This window comes from Zalophus californianus, chromosome 6, assembly GCF_009762305.2.
Source record: "Zalophus californianus isolate mZalCal1 chromosome 6, mZalCal1.pri.v2, whole genome shotgun sequence".
In the NCBI taxonomy this organism is placed as follows: Eukaryota; Metazoa; Chordata; class Mammalia; order Carnivora; family Otariidae; genus Zalophus; species Zalophus californianus.
In genome coordinates this window covers 59,075,481-59,093,415 of record NC_045600.1, presented here as the reverse complement: position 1 = coordinate 59,093,415, position 17,935 = coordinate 59,075,481, and the positions used below count along the sequence as shown (strand labels likewise).

General features: G+C 35.0%; 1 protein-coding gene and 1 pseudogene across 7 annotated transcripts in view; one reads left to right on the top strand and one right to left on the bottom strand.

Moving 5' to 3' along the window:
* Positions 1-17,935, top strand: part of MIPOL1 (mirror-image polydactyly 1) — a 353,484-nt gene that overhangs the window by 318,799 nt on the left and 16,750 nt on the right. The window lies entirely within an intron of this gene.
* LOC113910605 lies at positions 899-999 on the bottom strand (annotated as a pseudogene).

Below are 17,935 nucleotides of genomic sequence, written 5' to 3'. Positions count from 1 at the left end.
ACACTGACACATAGACAAATACATTTTCCCTTTTAAAAATGTGATTTATAAGTCCACTGTTAGGCTCCAGTGACTTCAGTATTTTGTTCATGTTTTATTAGAAATGCACGTGGTTCCTGAGGCTTTTAAACAAATACATGGAATGGTTGAAAGATTTATATTGCTCATGCTTAGCTAAATATGTCATCTCTAGAAAAGATGTGGTTTATTTTGGCACTGTTTTAAAAACTCAAATATTTTAAACATTTGTTAAGTTGGAGCTTGCACATTTGAACTAGTAGCATACGTTCCAGAGTAGCTTCTCAAGTTACCAAACTTTTTGTGATCCTTTTACTAGAATAACCTTTTTTGAAAGTTTTTTTTCTGTTCTTTTTTATTATGTACTTTAAGTTAAATTTATAGAGGTTGGAGTTATTATTTTTAATGTAGGATTTCATAAACAGAAGAGGGCAATGATGAGTATTTATTTTTGAGAATCATTAAAATATTGTATACCATTTCTACTTCTTTGCAGAAATCTTAATATACTTATTTTTGATTTTATTGTTATCTAAGTATAGTTTTGGAGTACACTAGTACTTTTGAAGCCACCAGTTTCTTGACTATCTGATTATTAACAAAGATGCATTTTAATGCACAAACTCAAATATCTAAAATATATATATATATTTATTCATATAAAATCCCCTACTACAAATCCTACACATTTCAATGCAATTCTTATACATTGATCTTAATCAGATTTATAGTGGTACAATCCTGAAGATCCTTTACTGGATATGCCTATAAAATATACTGCAGTAGGAAGACCAATTAAATTCACCATCAAACTGTGTCTGACTTCCTTAACAAATTTAATAAAGATAAAAATTGATAGGAACAAATTTTTAGGTACCTTAGGAAACTTTAAAAACTATTTCGTGTCATCCTTGTGCAGGGGCCATGCTAATCTTCTCTGTATCGTTCCAATTTTAGTATATGTGCTGCCAAAGCGAGCACTTAAAAACTATTTCGATATAAAATAAAGTTATAACAATAAAATATTAAAGATAAACATCACTTTTGGTAATATGGTTAGGAAGAACCTAAGGGGGACACCTGGGTGGTTCAGTTGGTTAAGCGTCTGCCTTCGGCTCAGGTAATGATCCCGAGGTCCTGGGATCAAGCCCTGCAATGGACTCTGTGTTCAGGGGGAGTCTGCTTCTCCCTCTCCCTCTACCCCTCCCCCCTTCCTGTGCTTGCGCTCTCTCTCTCTCAAATAAATAAATAAAATCTTAAAAAAACAGGAAGAAAGAAAGAAAGAACCTAGGAAGGGAGATTAGTTCTCTTAATGAAAAAATAATAGACTGATTGAAATCTACTACAAAGCACTTCTACTAATTTCGGAATTTGTATGTGAAATTTTGCTGTAACCAATAGCTGAAATCTAAAAACACTGCTTCTATTCTGTTCAATTATTCAATCAAGGTAAAGTAATGTAAATACCATACATACACTACATAATACCTGCAGGGAACTTAGTGAACTTTGAATTTAAAGCTTAAAGTACATGGCTAAAAGAGGATGAGGGTGGGGTGGGCAGTAAGAATCTTTGGGGCAGAGATTCTATAAACTGTTCATGTCTAAACTGTCACATCACAGTTTACAAAAATCGTTGTCTCACCATGTATGGTCTTTGTGATGTTATCATACATTTCACTTCTACATATGTACACAATAATAACATTGTTATTGTTGTTTTATTTTTTTTAAGATTTTATTTATTTATTTGACAGAGAGACAGCAAGAGAGGGAACACAAGCAGGGGGAGTGGGAGAGGGAGAAGCAGGCTTCCCGCGGAGCAGGGAGCCCGATGCAGGGCTCGATCCCAGGACCCTGGGATCATGACCTGAGCTGAAGGCAGACGCTTAACGACTGAGCCACCCAGGTGTCCCTCAAACATTATTTTTAATAGTTTTCTGTCCCCCAAGTCTTTTTCCTCTCCCTCCGGGCCTACTATTCAACATATATTAGGCCACTTTAAGTTGTCCTACAGCTATTTCATGCTTCATTTATTTTTTTTTCAGGCTGTTTTTCCTCTCTGTGTTTTATTTTGTATAGTTTCTATTGCTTTATTTTCAAATTTACGAATCTTTTCTTTTGCAGTGTCTAATGTGTTCTTAAATCCATCCAGACCCTTATTCTTTGCAGGCGTATTTTTATCTCTAAAAGTTAAAGTTGGGCCTTTTTAATTTCTCTTATCTCTCTCCTGAATTGATTTATGCCTTATGTTATCTTCTGGAATATAGAAAACATAGTTATAAGAACTGTTTTAATGTTTCTGTCTGTTAATTCTATTATCTATTCCATTTTCAGGCCTGTCTTTATTGATTTTTTTTTTCTCATCATGAGTTATATTTTCCTGCTTTGCATGCCTGCTGACTTTTTTTGGATGTCAGTCACTGTGTATTTTAACTTGTTGAGTGTTGGATTTTTTTGTTTTTCCTTAAAATTTTTTGAGCTGTGTTCAGGGATACAGTGACACTACTTGGAAACAGTTTGAGCCTTATAAGGCTTTTTTAAGCTTATTAGGCAGGATCAGAGTACCTTTAATGTCAGGCTGATTTTTTTCACACAGTTTAGGCAACACCCCTCTGAACGCACTACCTGTGGAGTATGAGGTTTCTCTTTGACTGATCACAGCCTTGTGTGAGTTTTGGTTATTATCCTGCCTGCTCCTTTCTGGTAGTTCCTACCCTCACCCGGTAGTTTACCGTCACACGTGCTGGTCAGTACACAGAGGAAGAGTCAGGGAACGCAACTGCCGCTCTCCAGAGCCCACTGCTTTCTCATACTCTCCCTGTGTAGCACTCCCCGCTGCATGCGGACTGACTCTTCTTCTGGACTCTGACCTGCAAATCCTAACCACCTTGGCCTCCCCCACAATCTCAGCTCTGTGTTCTCAACTCAGGGAGCCTGCCAGGCTCTGTTCCATTAGCCCTCCCTGCGCTCTGCTCTGTAACCTCTCCAGATGGTAAGCTGTGTCAGTCGTAGGGCTCACTTCATACACTTCCCTTCTCTCAGGGCTCACTGTCCTGGGCTGCCAATTGTCCAAAGTCCAAAAACATTGATCCATGTATTTTCACCATTGTTTGCTGTTGTTGTGGTTGATTTGGGGTGGGTTTTGTGGTGTTTCTTTTTAAGTCGGGGGGTAAATGTGGTCCCGGTTACTCCATCATGGCCAAAACTATAAATCTTCTTATAACTCTTTTAAAATGTCATCTTCTTAATGTTTAGCTGCCCTCTTCCCTGTTGAGAAATTAGCTGTCAATCTTAATGTTTTTATCCTGAAAATAAAGTCTCTGTTTTCTCTGTTTTGTTTTTTTTTTAGATTTTTATCTTTTTCTTTGTTTTTGACAGTTTTGTGCCTAGCTGTGGCCTTCTTTGTGTATTTCTTGCTTGATTTCATCCATCTTATTAAATCTCTAACTCAATGTCTTTTCTCAACTTTAGGAAATCTTTGAATATCTTTTTCTCTTCCTTCTGAGACTCCAATTTTATATTTATTCAGTATGTTCCCACATGTTGCTTTCACCCTCTTCTGTATTTTCCTATTTTTCCTCTAGGTACATTAGTTGTGAATTTTCAAAATTGTCTTTTATTTCATTAATCCTGTCTACTGCTATTAAAGCTATCTATTCGGGTCTTAATTTCAGAGTCTGTACTTTTCAATTGTATAGTTTCCTCTTGATTTATTTATTTATTTATTTATTTATTTATTTATTTATTTATTTATTTTGGTACATTGCAATTCTCTGGTGAAATACTCATCTTTCTAAATATATTGTCTCTCCCTCTGCTTCTACTTTCTTGAATATACTAGTCATAGTTACTTAAAAAGCTATGTCCACATGTCTACTAACTCCAGTATCTGAATCGTCCATGATCTGTTTCTTTTTTGCTTTCTAGATGCATGGTCCTCTCTTGGCATGCCTATTAATTGTTGACTGAATATAAAACATCATGACCCTCTGGATGATTTTGTCTTCCTCCAGAGAGGGCTTATTAGCCTTTCCTCTATTGGGAAGATTGAGTGGAAGCTAATCACCTTAATGCAGTCAGGTACTGTGCTGAGTTGTAGCTGGGTTATATCCTGAGTGAGTCCCAGTTTTCTCTGGTTTGCCTCTCTTCCCATGGCATAGCTCAGTCAGGCTTTCAGTGGTGCAAGTAATAGTTTCGCTGGGGCCCACTGAGATGGTCTCATCTGAGTTTCTTGGGTTTTTTGTTTGTTTGTTTGTTTGTTTAAGTAGGCTCCATGCCCAGTGTGGAGCCCAAAGCAAAATATGAACCCACAACACTGAGATCATGACCTCAGCTGGGATGGAGAGTCAAATGCCTAACCAACTGAGCCACCCAGGCACCCCTCTTCTGAGCTTTTTTAACGTCCACTTAGGGCAGCTCAGAATTTGCCAAGTATTTTGAAGGGGATCTGGGTGTGTGTTTCAGGCCCTTTGGCTCCCCAGGTCTATCAATCCAGCCTTGCAAGATGGCCAAAAGCTGTTTCCTCTCTCCCCAGCAGCAGTCTTCTGCTAGGACAAAGCCCAGATTATCATTCTCTCACCTTCACCCAAAACCAGCAAATGCCTCCAGGGGAAGAGTGGCTGCAGATCATCAGTTTACCTCTCTGTTGTTCTCTCTTTAGAATCTTAGTCCCTCTCCTCTTTGTTTTAACCCCGTTCTGATACACCTTAACCAAATAACTTTTTGTAAGTTACCCAGCTTTTCTTGTTTTTGTCAGGAGCACTGGTCTGCCACAAACTACACTCTGCTGTCTGGAAGCAGAATTTCAGTGAGTCTTTTTCACTTCTGTTATGTTTTTTTCATTTCTGAACGTTATATTCTGTTCATTCCCAAATCCAGTCGGTCATTTTTATGGTCTTTTGTTCCTATCTCACATTTTCAATCCCTTTTTATCTTATACATTTTAAACATGCTTTTTCTGTACTTAATTTCTGATAATTTTAATATCTCAAGTATTTCTGGCTCCAATTTTGCCGTTATTTCTGTTAGCTACATTTATGCTACCTTATTTCTTTGGATGTTTGGTGATTCATGAATGTGAGCCTATCTTTCTTAGAATTATCCTCTGTGGAACTTTTCAAGGCCTGGGTTGAAGGTGGGTGCCTCCGTAGAGGCTTCACATTTGCTTCTGTTAATCCCCTGGGAGCATGTACCAGCCTCAGAGCACTTTAAAAACAATCTGAATTGTATTGGGCCAATTTTATTGATGATAATTTGGGTCAAAAGCCCACCTGAAGGCTAGCTTATGGTTATAAAATTCATGGCAGGTCCCATGTTTATAGATTGGAAAAATTAGTATTGCTAAATGTCCATACTACCAAAAGCAGCCTATCGATTCAGTGCAATCCCTATCAAGGTTCTAATGGCATTTTTTACAGAAGTGTCAAAAACAATTCTAAAATTTATATGGGACTGCAAAAGACCTCAGATAGCCAAAGCAATCCTGAGAGAGAAGAACAAAGTAGGAGGCATCACACTTCCTGATTTCAAGCTATACTATAAAGCTATATTCATCAAGACAGTATGGTACTAGCATAAAAACAGACAAACAGATCAATGGAACAGAATTTATTTTGTCAACTAATATTTGGCAAAGGAGCCAAGAATACTCGAGAAAGGCAGTCTCTTCAATAATGCTGCTGGGAAAACTGGATATTCTATGTGTAAAAAAGTGAAAGACCCCTATCTGTACCATTCACAAGGATTAACTTGAAATCGATTAAAGGCTTAAATTGAAGACCTTGAAGCATGAAACTCATAGAAGAAAACATAAGAACAAAGCTCCCTGACATGGGTCTTGGCACTGGTTTTTGGATATGACACCCAAAACACAAGGAACAAAATGAAAAATAAATAAGTGGGATTATATCAAACTAAAAATTTGCACAGAAAAAGAAACCATTGACAAAATGAAAAGACAACCTGCAGAATGGGAAAAAAATATTTGCAATCATATATCTGATAAGGAATAAATATCCAAAATATATAAAGAAATATAACTCAGTAGCATAAAAACAAATAATTCAATTAAAAGTGGGCAAAAGATGTAAATAAACATTTTTCCAAAGAAGGTATATGAAGGGCCAACAGGTATATGAAAAAATACTCAACATCCCTAGGCATTAGATAAATGCAAATCAAAACTATAAGAGAATCTCACCTCATGCCTATTAGAATGGTCATCATCCAAAAAATAAGAAATTCTGGCGAGGTTGTGGAGAAAAAGGGAACCCCCCCCTTACATATTGTTGGGATTGTAAACTGGTACAGCCACTATGGAAAACAATATGGAAGATCCTCAAAAAATTAAAAATAGAACTACCATATGATCCAGTAACTCCACTTCTGGAAATATGTCCAAAAGATGTGAAAACACTAACTCAAAAGGATATCTGCACCTTCATGTTTCTAGCAGCATTGTTTATAATGGCTAAGACATGGAAACAACCTAAGTGTCCATCAACAGATGAATAGATAAAAAAAGCTGTAGTATATATATAAAAGAGGATATTATTCAGCCATAAAAAAAACCCACAAAATCCTGCCATTTGCAACAACATGGATAAAACTTGAGGGCATTATGCTAAGTGAAATAAGTCAGACAGAGAAAGACAAATTTGTATGGTCTTGCTCATATGTGGAATCCTAAAAAATTCATAGAGGAAATACCTTTTTATTCTACATTCATAGCCTGAGTTCAAGATTTTTTCCTTGGATGGGCCCCTGGACTTTGTCTCCTACCCCGTGCTCCACTAGAAGTCCATGAAAACCAAAGCTCAACTTCACCCCATCTTAGGGCAAATGCTTTCAAGGTAAAAACTGCCTTTTGTACTCTACTTACCATTGAAGTTTCCCAGTTTTCCTTAGGTTTTGGCCTCTGAATATTCCTCACCGACTAGCAAATATATCGATAGCTTTTGAGAAGATATTTGTTATTTTTCTATCCAGCATTTTTAGTTGCTTACTGAGAGAGGTTCCAGGTTCATCGTAGCAAGAAACAGTAGTCAGGGCTGAAAGTTATTAAATGTGTACACACACATACACACATATACACACACACACACAGAGATAAAATTGCACTGCTAATAAATGTTCTGAATTTAGTTCCAAATTTAGTATCACTTGTATACATGATTAAAATGAGTAGATAATAAATTTACTTTCCAAGATCCATAATTGCAGCTCTTTGTCCCCACCAGTAACTACAAGCAGTCTTTCATTAAAGAAAAGAAAATGATTGAATAATCCAAATTAGCCTGGGCAAGAAAACTAACAGCTGCCTAAAATGAAATGTTTGAGTTATGAGCCATGTGCCACTTTGGTTTATCTGCAGCCAAAAGGTTTAGAATCCTTATTCAATTAACCACGTTGCTTGGGAGGGCCTGGTTGCCGTGAATCAGAACTGCCTGGTGATGAGTAAGAGGTATCCGTGACACGCAAGTTCAGACCTTGCAACTCTGTTTTTGTTTGAACTTTCTTCTCCGTTGTAGCTAGGGATCCGGCATGGAATTTAAACACTTGTGTGGTAACTCCATTCCTTTGGCCATTGTGTTGTTAAGCTCTAGCTAACGAACTTTTAACACTGGCTCGATGTAAAGCAAGACTTAGAAAAGAGCAGCAATCAGCATTTCAGGTTTTATAATTAAAACCATATGATTTCTGTGTCTTTAGGAAGTGAGCTGCCCTGGCCTGTCAAGTCCAACTGTTGCCCCAAAAGTAGCCTTCATAATATGTGTGAAAAATAAAGAAATAAACCAAGGTGCATCTGAGAAAGCTTAAATTAAGGAGTGACTTTCATTTCAAAAATCACACCTGCTGTTAGGAAAACTTCAAAATGCAGGCCTGTTTTAAAACTTAGGAACTTTGCCTAAAATAAAGGAAACAGACTTACATAATATTTGCAAAGGTGAGTGCTGCCAAATGCACCAGTCAAGTATACTTTGTCTCATGTGGCCCTTTTCTTCCATGCCAACAGTTGTTGTTGCCTAGGGAGCTCCTCCTGATAACGTCACAAAGAATGTTTCTCAGACCCATATAGATTGTGTACACATTGGCTTGCTAAAGTCAAGTTTTGATTCTAAATCTCTATGCTTCATTTTGCTTTTAAGCGTACCATTTGAAACAAAAAACAGGTGACTACAAGAGAGGAGACTGAATTTCTTTTCCAACTCCTAAACCAGTTGTGAAGATAATTCTGGATGAGAAAATTTAAATATAGTTTGAACAGTGATATATAATATGACATAAAATGTCTCAGAGTTTGAAGAATTACTTTGAAGAACTACTTTACACTTGAATGTATACACTGATTTCTGATGTCTGACATCACAGTCTTCACATTACAAAATTTACAAAATTTGCTTTTTGCATCTTATTTTCTTAAACTGTGGTCATATTATAAAGAGTACCTGAATACTTTCATTTAGGTGACATAATGACATTCATTTAAGTGAATATGTAATCTTACTTGTCAAATAGAAGTGAAGAAAACCTTTTGAAATCAGAAGTCTCAATTAAAACTTCAATCTTGTCAAAATCATCACTTTATTTCTGCTGTTATAAAATTGCAACAACTCATTCCAGAAATAGAGCTATGTTGTAGACTGAAAATTTAAATATTGCAGATATTATTGTCTTTCAGTTGCAGTGAAAAAAACAATGGTTTTATTATTTCAAAAGTCAAAGAATGAAGTGTATGTGTACTGTTTTGTTTGGATGTTTTTTGGTTTTTAGATTTTAGGAAAGTTTTCTGGTTCTATATTGGATTAAAAAAAAAAAAACACCAATTGCCCAAATCATACCTGGAAAATCTGGCACATTATTTTGTTTTCATATGGATGGCAAGAAAATTAATAAAAGTAACTTTCTATCGTACTATAATACCTCTGACCTATGCTCCAAGCTTACTCTCCCATTTCGGTTCCTACCCTGTATTTTCATTATTTAATTCATTTACCGTCTTTAATCCTCTACTCAGTCAAATCCACCTTCATGTGTTTAAATCCAATTCATCCTTCAAGAATACTTATGCGCCACCCCCTACATGAAGCTTTCCCTAATTCCCCGCCCCCACCTCACCACCAAGCCACAGCTAATCTCTCTTCTGTATGCCTTATAGTTCTTTCTTCATCTCTATTAGGGCACTTATTAGGTTTCCCCTTGTGTCAGTATTCCTGTACTATCTCCCATTAAAATGCAGCTTCTAGAGGTCAGACATTGTTCATGTTTCTTTGCACAGGTAAAACGTTGATAATGATGAAACCTAAATCTTCCAACTGCATTGTTGTTTTATAAACATTTGTGTGACCTGTCTTTCTAAAAAAATATATATATGTGTGTATATATATATATGACAATAGATTTGAGTATCCTTTTTTAAAATAGTGGTATTAAAATATACTATCATGTCAAATTATTTAGCACCTGGCATATTACCAGGTGAAACATGATTACCTGAAGACTTTAACTTTTAACCCTAATCAGTTTAAAGTGAAGAGTTGCAGTCGTTGTTGTTGTTTGTTTGATTTTGATTTAGGTTTCATTTGTTAATCAGAACTTCTTGTGTAGCTGTTAAATGTTGGTCCTATAAAGTTCAAAGTTGATAAAGTGAAGACAAGTTTTCATTGTCTTGGAAAGTTTAAACAAAATTTCCAGACCCCAAAGTAGGCCATTTAAATCTTTATTGAACAACAGTAATAATCAAATTGCTTTCTGGAACCAAGTGTGTCAAAAATCAGTCGGAGAGAAGTTAAGCAATGTGTAAACCAATGTGGTGTGTTTGGATGCCTTCTGATATTGCTGTGATCTACTTTATTTTTTTTTTCCCCAAACTTGCTGTGTCTGCTGTGATCTACTTTAAATCATGATTTCAAATTCAGTGATTCCTCATTTCTGAAAAGTAAAATTTTCTTTTTTTTTTTTAAGATTTTATTTATTTATTTGACAGAGAGACAGCAAGAGAGGGAACACAAGCAGGGGGAGTGGGAAAGGAAGAAGCAGGCTTCCCGCGGAGCAGGGAGCCCGATGTGGGGCTCGATCCCAGAACCCTGGGGTCGTGACCTGAGCCTAAGGCAGATGCTTAATGACTGAGCCACCCAGGTGCCCCGAAAAGTAAAATTTTCTGAATTCTGATTATTTTGATAAATTTTCTTGATATTTTACCATCTGGTTATATATTATTCTTTCAATACCTAAGCCATATTTTAAGATATGTGTGAACAAATAAATTGTGCATGAACATTTCCCACCAAGCTACAGCTTCAAAAATTAATATTTAGTTACTAATTTTATTTTATCTCTATTCTCCACCAATTTTCATCAGGCAGCTTGTTAAATGAAAATCCTAAAGCTTAAAAAATGCATAACATTTTCCAATAAATAAGTCAGTTATATCCAAGGCTTTTTGAAACACTGGATCATAGAATATTCACTGCATTTACCTGTATGACCACGACATTAACACACAAAATCTTTAAGTTCCTTAAGGAAGACTTTCTTCTCATAAATCTGTTCTGGCTGTGTCTAACCAAATTACATTGTCAAGAAAGTATGTCCTCTGAAATTGTTTTTAATATGTACCTCACACACAAAGTTAACTATCCTGGTTATAATTGATTGCTGGCAGAGTGATTCACTTTCAGTAACGGTATTTTGTTTGTAACTTTCTAGAAAATACAGCTCCTTTACTCATCAAGCAACAGTAAACCAAAACTACCAACATTGTTTACCATGTTGAAAAATTAAAATCATAATGAATAGTGCTCAAATGCTGGCAAGTGGCTAGATGGATCATCTTTGTCTTAAAAGTAGCAAAAAGGTTAAGATGCTAGCTATGTTCACTTAATTTTTCTTGAAATTCATCAGACAGGAAATGGAAAATACTATAGATTCTTAGCTTTTATCTTGAACATCTAAAGTTCTCTGAGTTAGTAATTTTTTACTTGGAAGTACATCTTTAGTACCAGGATCCTCCCATCTCTTTGGAGCCAGTTAATTAAAACACATAGTCACCTTATGGAACTTTCACATTTGGGTAAAATGAGAACAAAGGAATTGAATAATTTTTATAATGTGAGCTAAGCAGGCATTTTCAAGTACAAATGTGTATCTTTTCCTAAGCTCCTGCTTCCCTATCTGTTTCTGTTAAGAGCTGAAACTTGTGCCATCATGGTTAATGTTTTGACAGATTTTATCATAAATTCTGCTGTTGTAAATTTGCCTTGAGCCAAAATTTAACATGTTGTAAGCTCAGAAACAGTTTTTACTGTTAGTGACCAGAAAAGGAAATAAATCAGTTATGCTATTCTAAGTGATGGGGGTATACGTTATACATTATTTGAAATTTAGGAGTAATTTTCATTTTGTATGTCCAAGCCCTCTCAACTGTCAATAAAACACATAAACACATTCTATCACAAGGAAGACTATCCAAAGGAAATATTATGTGGCTTATATATGCTCACTAATTTTATAATAAAAATATTATCCTGAATTTTTTTAATTAAGAGGTCCTTTGCCTTAGTATGTGGAGTCAAAAATTTAAGCCTTCAACATGTGATTAATACAAGAGCTATGGGGTACCCATTTTGTTTCCAAATAATTTATCAGAATTCTCATTAGTTAGAACCCCCCATTTTATGGTGTCTGTCATCTATTATTTGATAACTACATTGAGTATCTTCTTACACATACTCCCAGTCATTGCTCTCCCTTAAAGCCTGAAGACCTAGTTTTTTTTTTTCTGTCTAAAACATCTTTAATGACCATGACCATTAATATTTACTCATAAATGCATTTGTACACAGGCTTAACCATAGTACATGAGTGAAGAAAAAAAGAGTTGTTATCGAGTTCTTTACCCTAGAATAAATCAAATCAACAAATATTTATCGAATGTCTACTTTGTGCAAATAGCCCTGGACTGGTCAGCTTTTAAAAGCCATCCAACTTTTCACATTGACAAATCCAAGCATTATTATTTCAAGCATTGCAGGAGCTGCCTCCATGTCTTTTAGGTGACAAAGGCTATCAGGACTCGGGATTACTTGGAATAAAGAAAGACAAGGAAGAGAAAGCTAATTAACAGGCTGAAAAGAGAAAAACTAGCCTAAAATATCACCAATGGATTGCATCATGTATGTATGCGTGTATATACATGTATGTGCGTATGAGCTTAGTGCATGAGTGTATTTTATGTATTTGTGTATATCTATATACACAAGAAGAGAAGAATGAGTGAATTTGAGAAAAATAGACTTTGTTAAGGTGACATAGAAATGAGCATTTACATTTGAGTTCAAAGCTTTGCTTTAGAAATAGGTTTAAATGTCTGGTTAGTGTTATATAACACTAAGTCCTATGGTATAATGAAGCCAAACAGAAAATCATTCAACTTGGTAACCCAAGTTCTAAAACCTAGCTTGCCCTAAAATCTATTAGAAGATGACCTCCTCAATCAATAGATTTATATTAGAAGTGACTCTACATTACTACTATAGAAAATTGTTGTAGGGTCCTAAAAAGTTAATTTGATCATAACTACGAGAAGACACTTGAACGCTCATTGTAAAGATTCTAATTGTTATTATAAACTAAATAAAAACTACCAGTAAGAGACAAAATGACCATACTTTATATTATACTACTTTATTATACTATACTGTTTTATACTACATATGATGCTATAATAGTCTCTGCATTTAATTTTGTTAATCTGTAAAAGATAAATAACATACTATCATACCACATCAAATAATTAAATGTGTTTCCTTAGTGAGATTTGAAAGGGAGGCCTGTGATAATTTCCAGCTTTACCAAATAGAATTAATCCTGGCTACTTTGCATAATAAGTATGTATATATGTTGACCATTGAAGACATTGTCATTGACATTCTCACAGAGGATGTATGGTGTCAATTTTAAAATATTTGTTTAGAAGAACTAATTTTTTAGTACCCATTTTTGCCTCCTATTGGTAGGCTAAGTTTAATCTCCGGTGATCATCAAAGCAGACTCTAAATAACCTTTTTAAGCAGGATTTATCTTTTTCTAAAGTACCTGAAATTAATTTCCCAATTTTGTGTGGGGGAAAAATGTTATAGCTCTATTATTCAAAGTTATGTTTCTGTTACATAAAGTGTTGATTATTAAAATCACTTTGAAGCCAAGGTATCTGCTCATATATCTTGTTAATTATTTGATTCTTTGCCTATCTGGTTGTAATTTATTTTCAATGCATACCCTAGTTGCTCTGTAGTAAATTTTGGATTTCTTCTCAGCTACAGTGTTTCTCTTCTTGGTAAAACCATGCTGTTGGCCTTTGTAAATACAAGAATCACTTTCAGTGTATTACTACATTGATTTGGTCTCTTTCACTTATTTCCTTGATATATTGTAATTAATGTCTTTGGATATATTCTAAATAGGATTTCACTTGGATGGTCCAGATCTAAGTGCTTATGTTCATGAAGAAATACCATCTTTAGAGTTGTTTCTAATTTTCCTTTCATCTTTCCCCTCCTTTGACCAGAATTCCCAATACTAAGACCCTCTCACCTAGGACCTAGCCTGGATTCACCTGCCCCCTTGTGGTGTTCCTCTCTGAATAGTTAATTGATTTCTGAAATTTGGACTTGGTATTACTTATCCTGAAAAGAGAAACCTCATCCTATCACTCTTGTTTAGCAGTCTAGAGTCAGAAACGTTTTCTTCTCTTAGCCACTGGCTAACACAAGAAGAGGAAAAAAGTGGGGTGAGTTGTTTTGATTTTTTGTTTGTTTTTAATTCAGCACACAAGAAGGAAATTGGGCAAGAAATGATGAAAATTAATTTTGTTTAGAATCAATACTAGTGACCTGCAGATTGATAAGGTAAAGACATGTTGCAAAAGTTCTCATAAAGCAACCTAAATCAAGTTTTTTCCTATGTCAGTGTCTCCTTTTTTAGTGAGTGAACAAAGAAGGGAAAATGGTATTCTATCTTATTTAAATTTTAAATAGATTTTGTAAGCCTTTCATCAAGGATGAATTCATAAATATAAAAAATAACTTAAACCTTGTGTTCTGTGTAGTCAAGTATGTCTGATACAATTGGCACAAATTCATTTGTGTTTCCCTTTCGTAAAAAGCAATCTCTTCACATGCCACAGGACTAATTTTTACATCTTCATTTGGAGTTAAGACAATTTGCACATGGAACAGGGTTGTACATGGTCAATGAGTGAATTACCTACACACAAATTCAGAAACATTTTGCAAGAATAAGGACTTAAGAATTCAGTCTCTCGTTAACAAAGGGTAATACAAAGATAAAAGAAAGGGAAAAGGAAAGAAAAGCAGTATATACATAACTAAGATTGTTAACAAGTACGTTTTTAAAGATAGCCTTTTCTGTTAACTGTAAATATTTCTAACAGAAAAGAGTTGTCTCTTTTATGCTGTCCTACCTCCCACATCTACTCCCCACCAAAATCTGATTTGACTGAATAATAGTGATCTTCTATGGCATTTTAAACTTCATGTCACCTCCCTTGAGATCTGGAAGGAAGAGCATGCCGGCTTTAATAAAGCTATATGCAGTCCAATTGCCAAGCTTCTAGCACCCGCCGCTCCTTTGCAGTTTCGCTTACATTTGTAACAGTTGACCTACTAACAGATTCCCAGAAACACAGGTTCAAATTTTGGCAGGCTTACCTCACCTCTTTGTCCTTCCAAAGTACATAATGCTAAACTGTTCACAGTGAGGAAGGGAGAGTCATTCCAATGAGACTTTTAAAATCAAGACCCTTTCTGCTCCCCACCAAGTCACTGCCACCCTCTCCAAAGGAATCAAGTTTTTGTCAGTGTGCCCTTGGCATAATTTCTTCAGCCTGGATTAAAACACAGGTGACTGAGAGTCTACCTTATCTTCACAGGGCATTAGTCACTCTATAAAAGTTAAATTTATTATGAAATACTTTGTTTGTGTTAACATATATCTTCTCTGGGAAGTTGGAAACAAAGGCATGTCCTTTAAGACTCCATATGGGGAAAACACATCCTCCTTTGGAATTTAACCTTAATTTGAACCAAGATCTGTGAAAGAAAAGCACTTTAGTGTATTGTTTCCTTGCTCCACCCATCTATCCCTTATCTAAATGGGGTTACTGTTGCTTCATGTTTTTTAACTCTTCCCGTTCCAAACCTTGCTTTCCTGAGTTTAAAATTTATCTCAGTAGAGAAATATATTAAAATAATTGTGGCAAACAATTATGCTTTGTTTTTAAGGATAGGTGATTTTATGTAACATGTTAATTCTGATCTTTGAAATTAAATACATGTACAGCCAGTTTATACTCACATAGGTTGTTTTAACAAATGGTATATTGTAAAGAATATTTTATTTCCTAAAAGACTTATTTCCTGAAAATCTTCTCTAAGATTCTCTCACTAGGATTGTCATGTATGCATAGTTTATACTTTATTAGAAGTTAAAAGTAATTAGAAGAAAAGTCCACATTAGGAATGATGATGAGGTATATTTGAAAGACCACTTTTCAAGACCTTTGTTTTCTTTCAGTCTGTTTGCAAAGTCTTTGCAGTGCTTTCACTGTATCTAAATCCACAGATGCCCCAACGCTCCTTTTTAAAAGCAAAAGCAAAAGCTTTATTGCTGCTGTCCCCATCATAACAGACTACTTGTTTATAAACATCAAGGAAAGTATTTTCCAACATTTCCAAAAAAATTATTTGACATTTTAAAAAATACTGCTTGCTTGTTTCTTTAATAGCATCTACCAACAAACTTGTAATTGTCCAAACGATTTTCCTTTGTTGATTTTTGTTACATTAAGGAAAAATCACAAACTAAAATTTAAATATAAACTTAGATTTTATTTATTAAAATAACTTTTTTAATTTTTTATTTAAATTTAATTAACATATACTGTATTATTAGTTTCAGAGGTAGAATTTAGTGATTCATCAGTTGCGTGCAACATCCAGTGAAGAACATAATTTTTCAAACGGACGCATACTCAACTCCACTGCTCAAAACAACTATCTTCATGATGCACCTTGCTTGCTCAGTCAGTGGAGCATGCACGTCTTGATCTCTAGGGGTTGTAAGTTTGAGCCCCATGTTGGGTGTAGAGATTACTTAAAAAACAAAAATCTTTAAAAAAAATGGTCTTTAAAAAAATAACTATCTTCTGGGGCGCCTGGGTGACTCAGTCGTTAAGCGTCTGCCTTCGGCTCAGATCATGATCTCAGGGTCCTGGGATCGAGTCCCACATCGGGCTCCCTGCTCAGCGGGAAGCCTGCTTCTTCCTCTCCCCCACTTGTGTTCCCTCTCTAGCTGTGTCTCTCTCTGTCAAATAAATAAATAAATAAAATCTTTTTTAAAAAAAACCTATCTTCAGAATTATTAAATTGAAAATTTCTTTAAAAATTCACGTATTTGTGACTTGGTCATGTATTTCATTATCACATAGCATATTTCATTTAAACTATAATATTGAAATTAGTTTGATGGATACTTTTTTTAAAAATATGGAATATAGGGGCACCTGGGTGGATCAGTCAGTGAAGTGTCTGCCTTTAACTCAAGTCATGATCCCAGGGTCCTGGGATTGAGTTCCAAGTTGGGCTCCCTGCTCAGCTGGGAGCCTGCTTCTCCCTCTCCTCCCGGCTCATGCTGTCTCTCACTATCTCTGTCTCTCTCTCTCAAATAAATAAACAAAATCTTTTAAAAAATATGGAATATGTATATAATACACTTAGGACATTAGGACAGTTATCACAAGTAATATCAAATCAGAGCATCATTGCTCTCCACCTCAGCCCCAGCTACATTTATGGGTTCCACCCCAACCAACCCTCATATAACAAATCATTGAAGCTTAGTCTTTAGCACGCAACACTTTTACATACTGTTATTTAAATTAATAATATGTATCATTTCTCATGGAAATTACAAATTCACATGGAACAATGAATTGACAATTGGAATATTTTAATTTACCCCTCAGATTCAACTCCTTGTTTCTCTTGGATTTTGCACTGCATTAGATGCTAATTTGATAAAACTTTCTTAAAATGTAACAGGGCTATACACTGTTACCTTACTAAATGCTGCTCCCCCTCAATTTTTGGATGATTTTGGATGACTATCTTCATGACATATATAGATACCTATATAGTTATATCATTCATCCATGGTCTAACCATAAAATAGCTATAGGAGAATTTTTCAGAGCAGTAAAATGGTCAAAATACCGATGAACAAGATAATGGGAAAAGTGCTGATAATTAAGTATAAGATTGAAAAGGCAGATGTTAACCGAATCAAAGAAAAAAATTAAAAAGTTTGGATTGTAATATGGGAAGAAGCAATTTAGCAAAAACTGAAATAAAGGAGTCAAAGGGAGAGAAAGAACCAAAGATAATTCCAAACTGCCACATGAAGTAATGTTGGTAAAATCCCAAAGTATTTGCAAAATTGGGTAAAAGAGGTTAAGTGTGTGTGTGTTTATAAAAATGTAGACAAGGGTGGTCTTCACATATTAAATTTCAAAGATGTAAGGATGTAACAAAAAGGTTAGAATAATAAAATATTAAAACATCCTTATTGACCACAAGCTATATTACTAGATAAACCTTTGTTCGATGAAATTAGAAATATTAAAAAATACTATAAATCCCATGGAAAGTATTTATTTTTAATTAATTCTTATTTTTATCTTTGAAACCCCAGCACTAACACATACTGAGCATAGGAGACACTTGAAATATTTAGCTAATTCAAAATAATACTTACTGAAAGAAATCACTATGTGATAGAGTCACAAGAAGTATGGATAACAGACTGTGGCAATGGGTAAGGGTCAGGGAATAAGAGA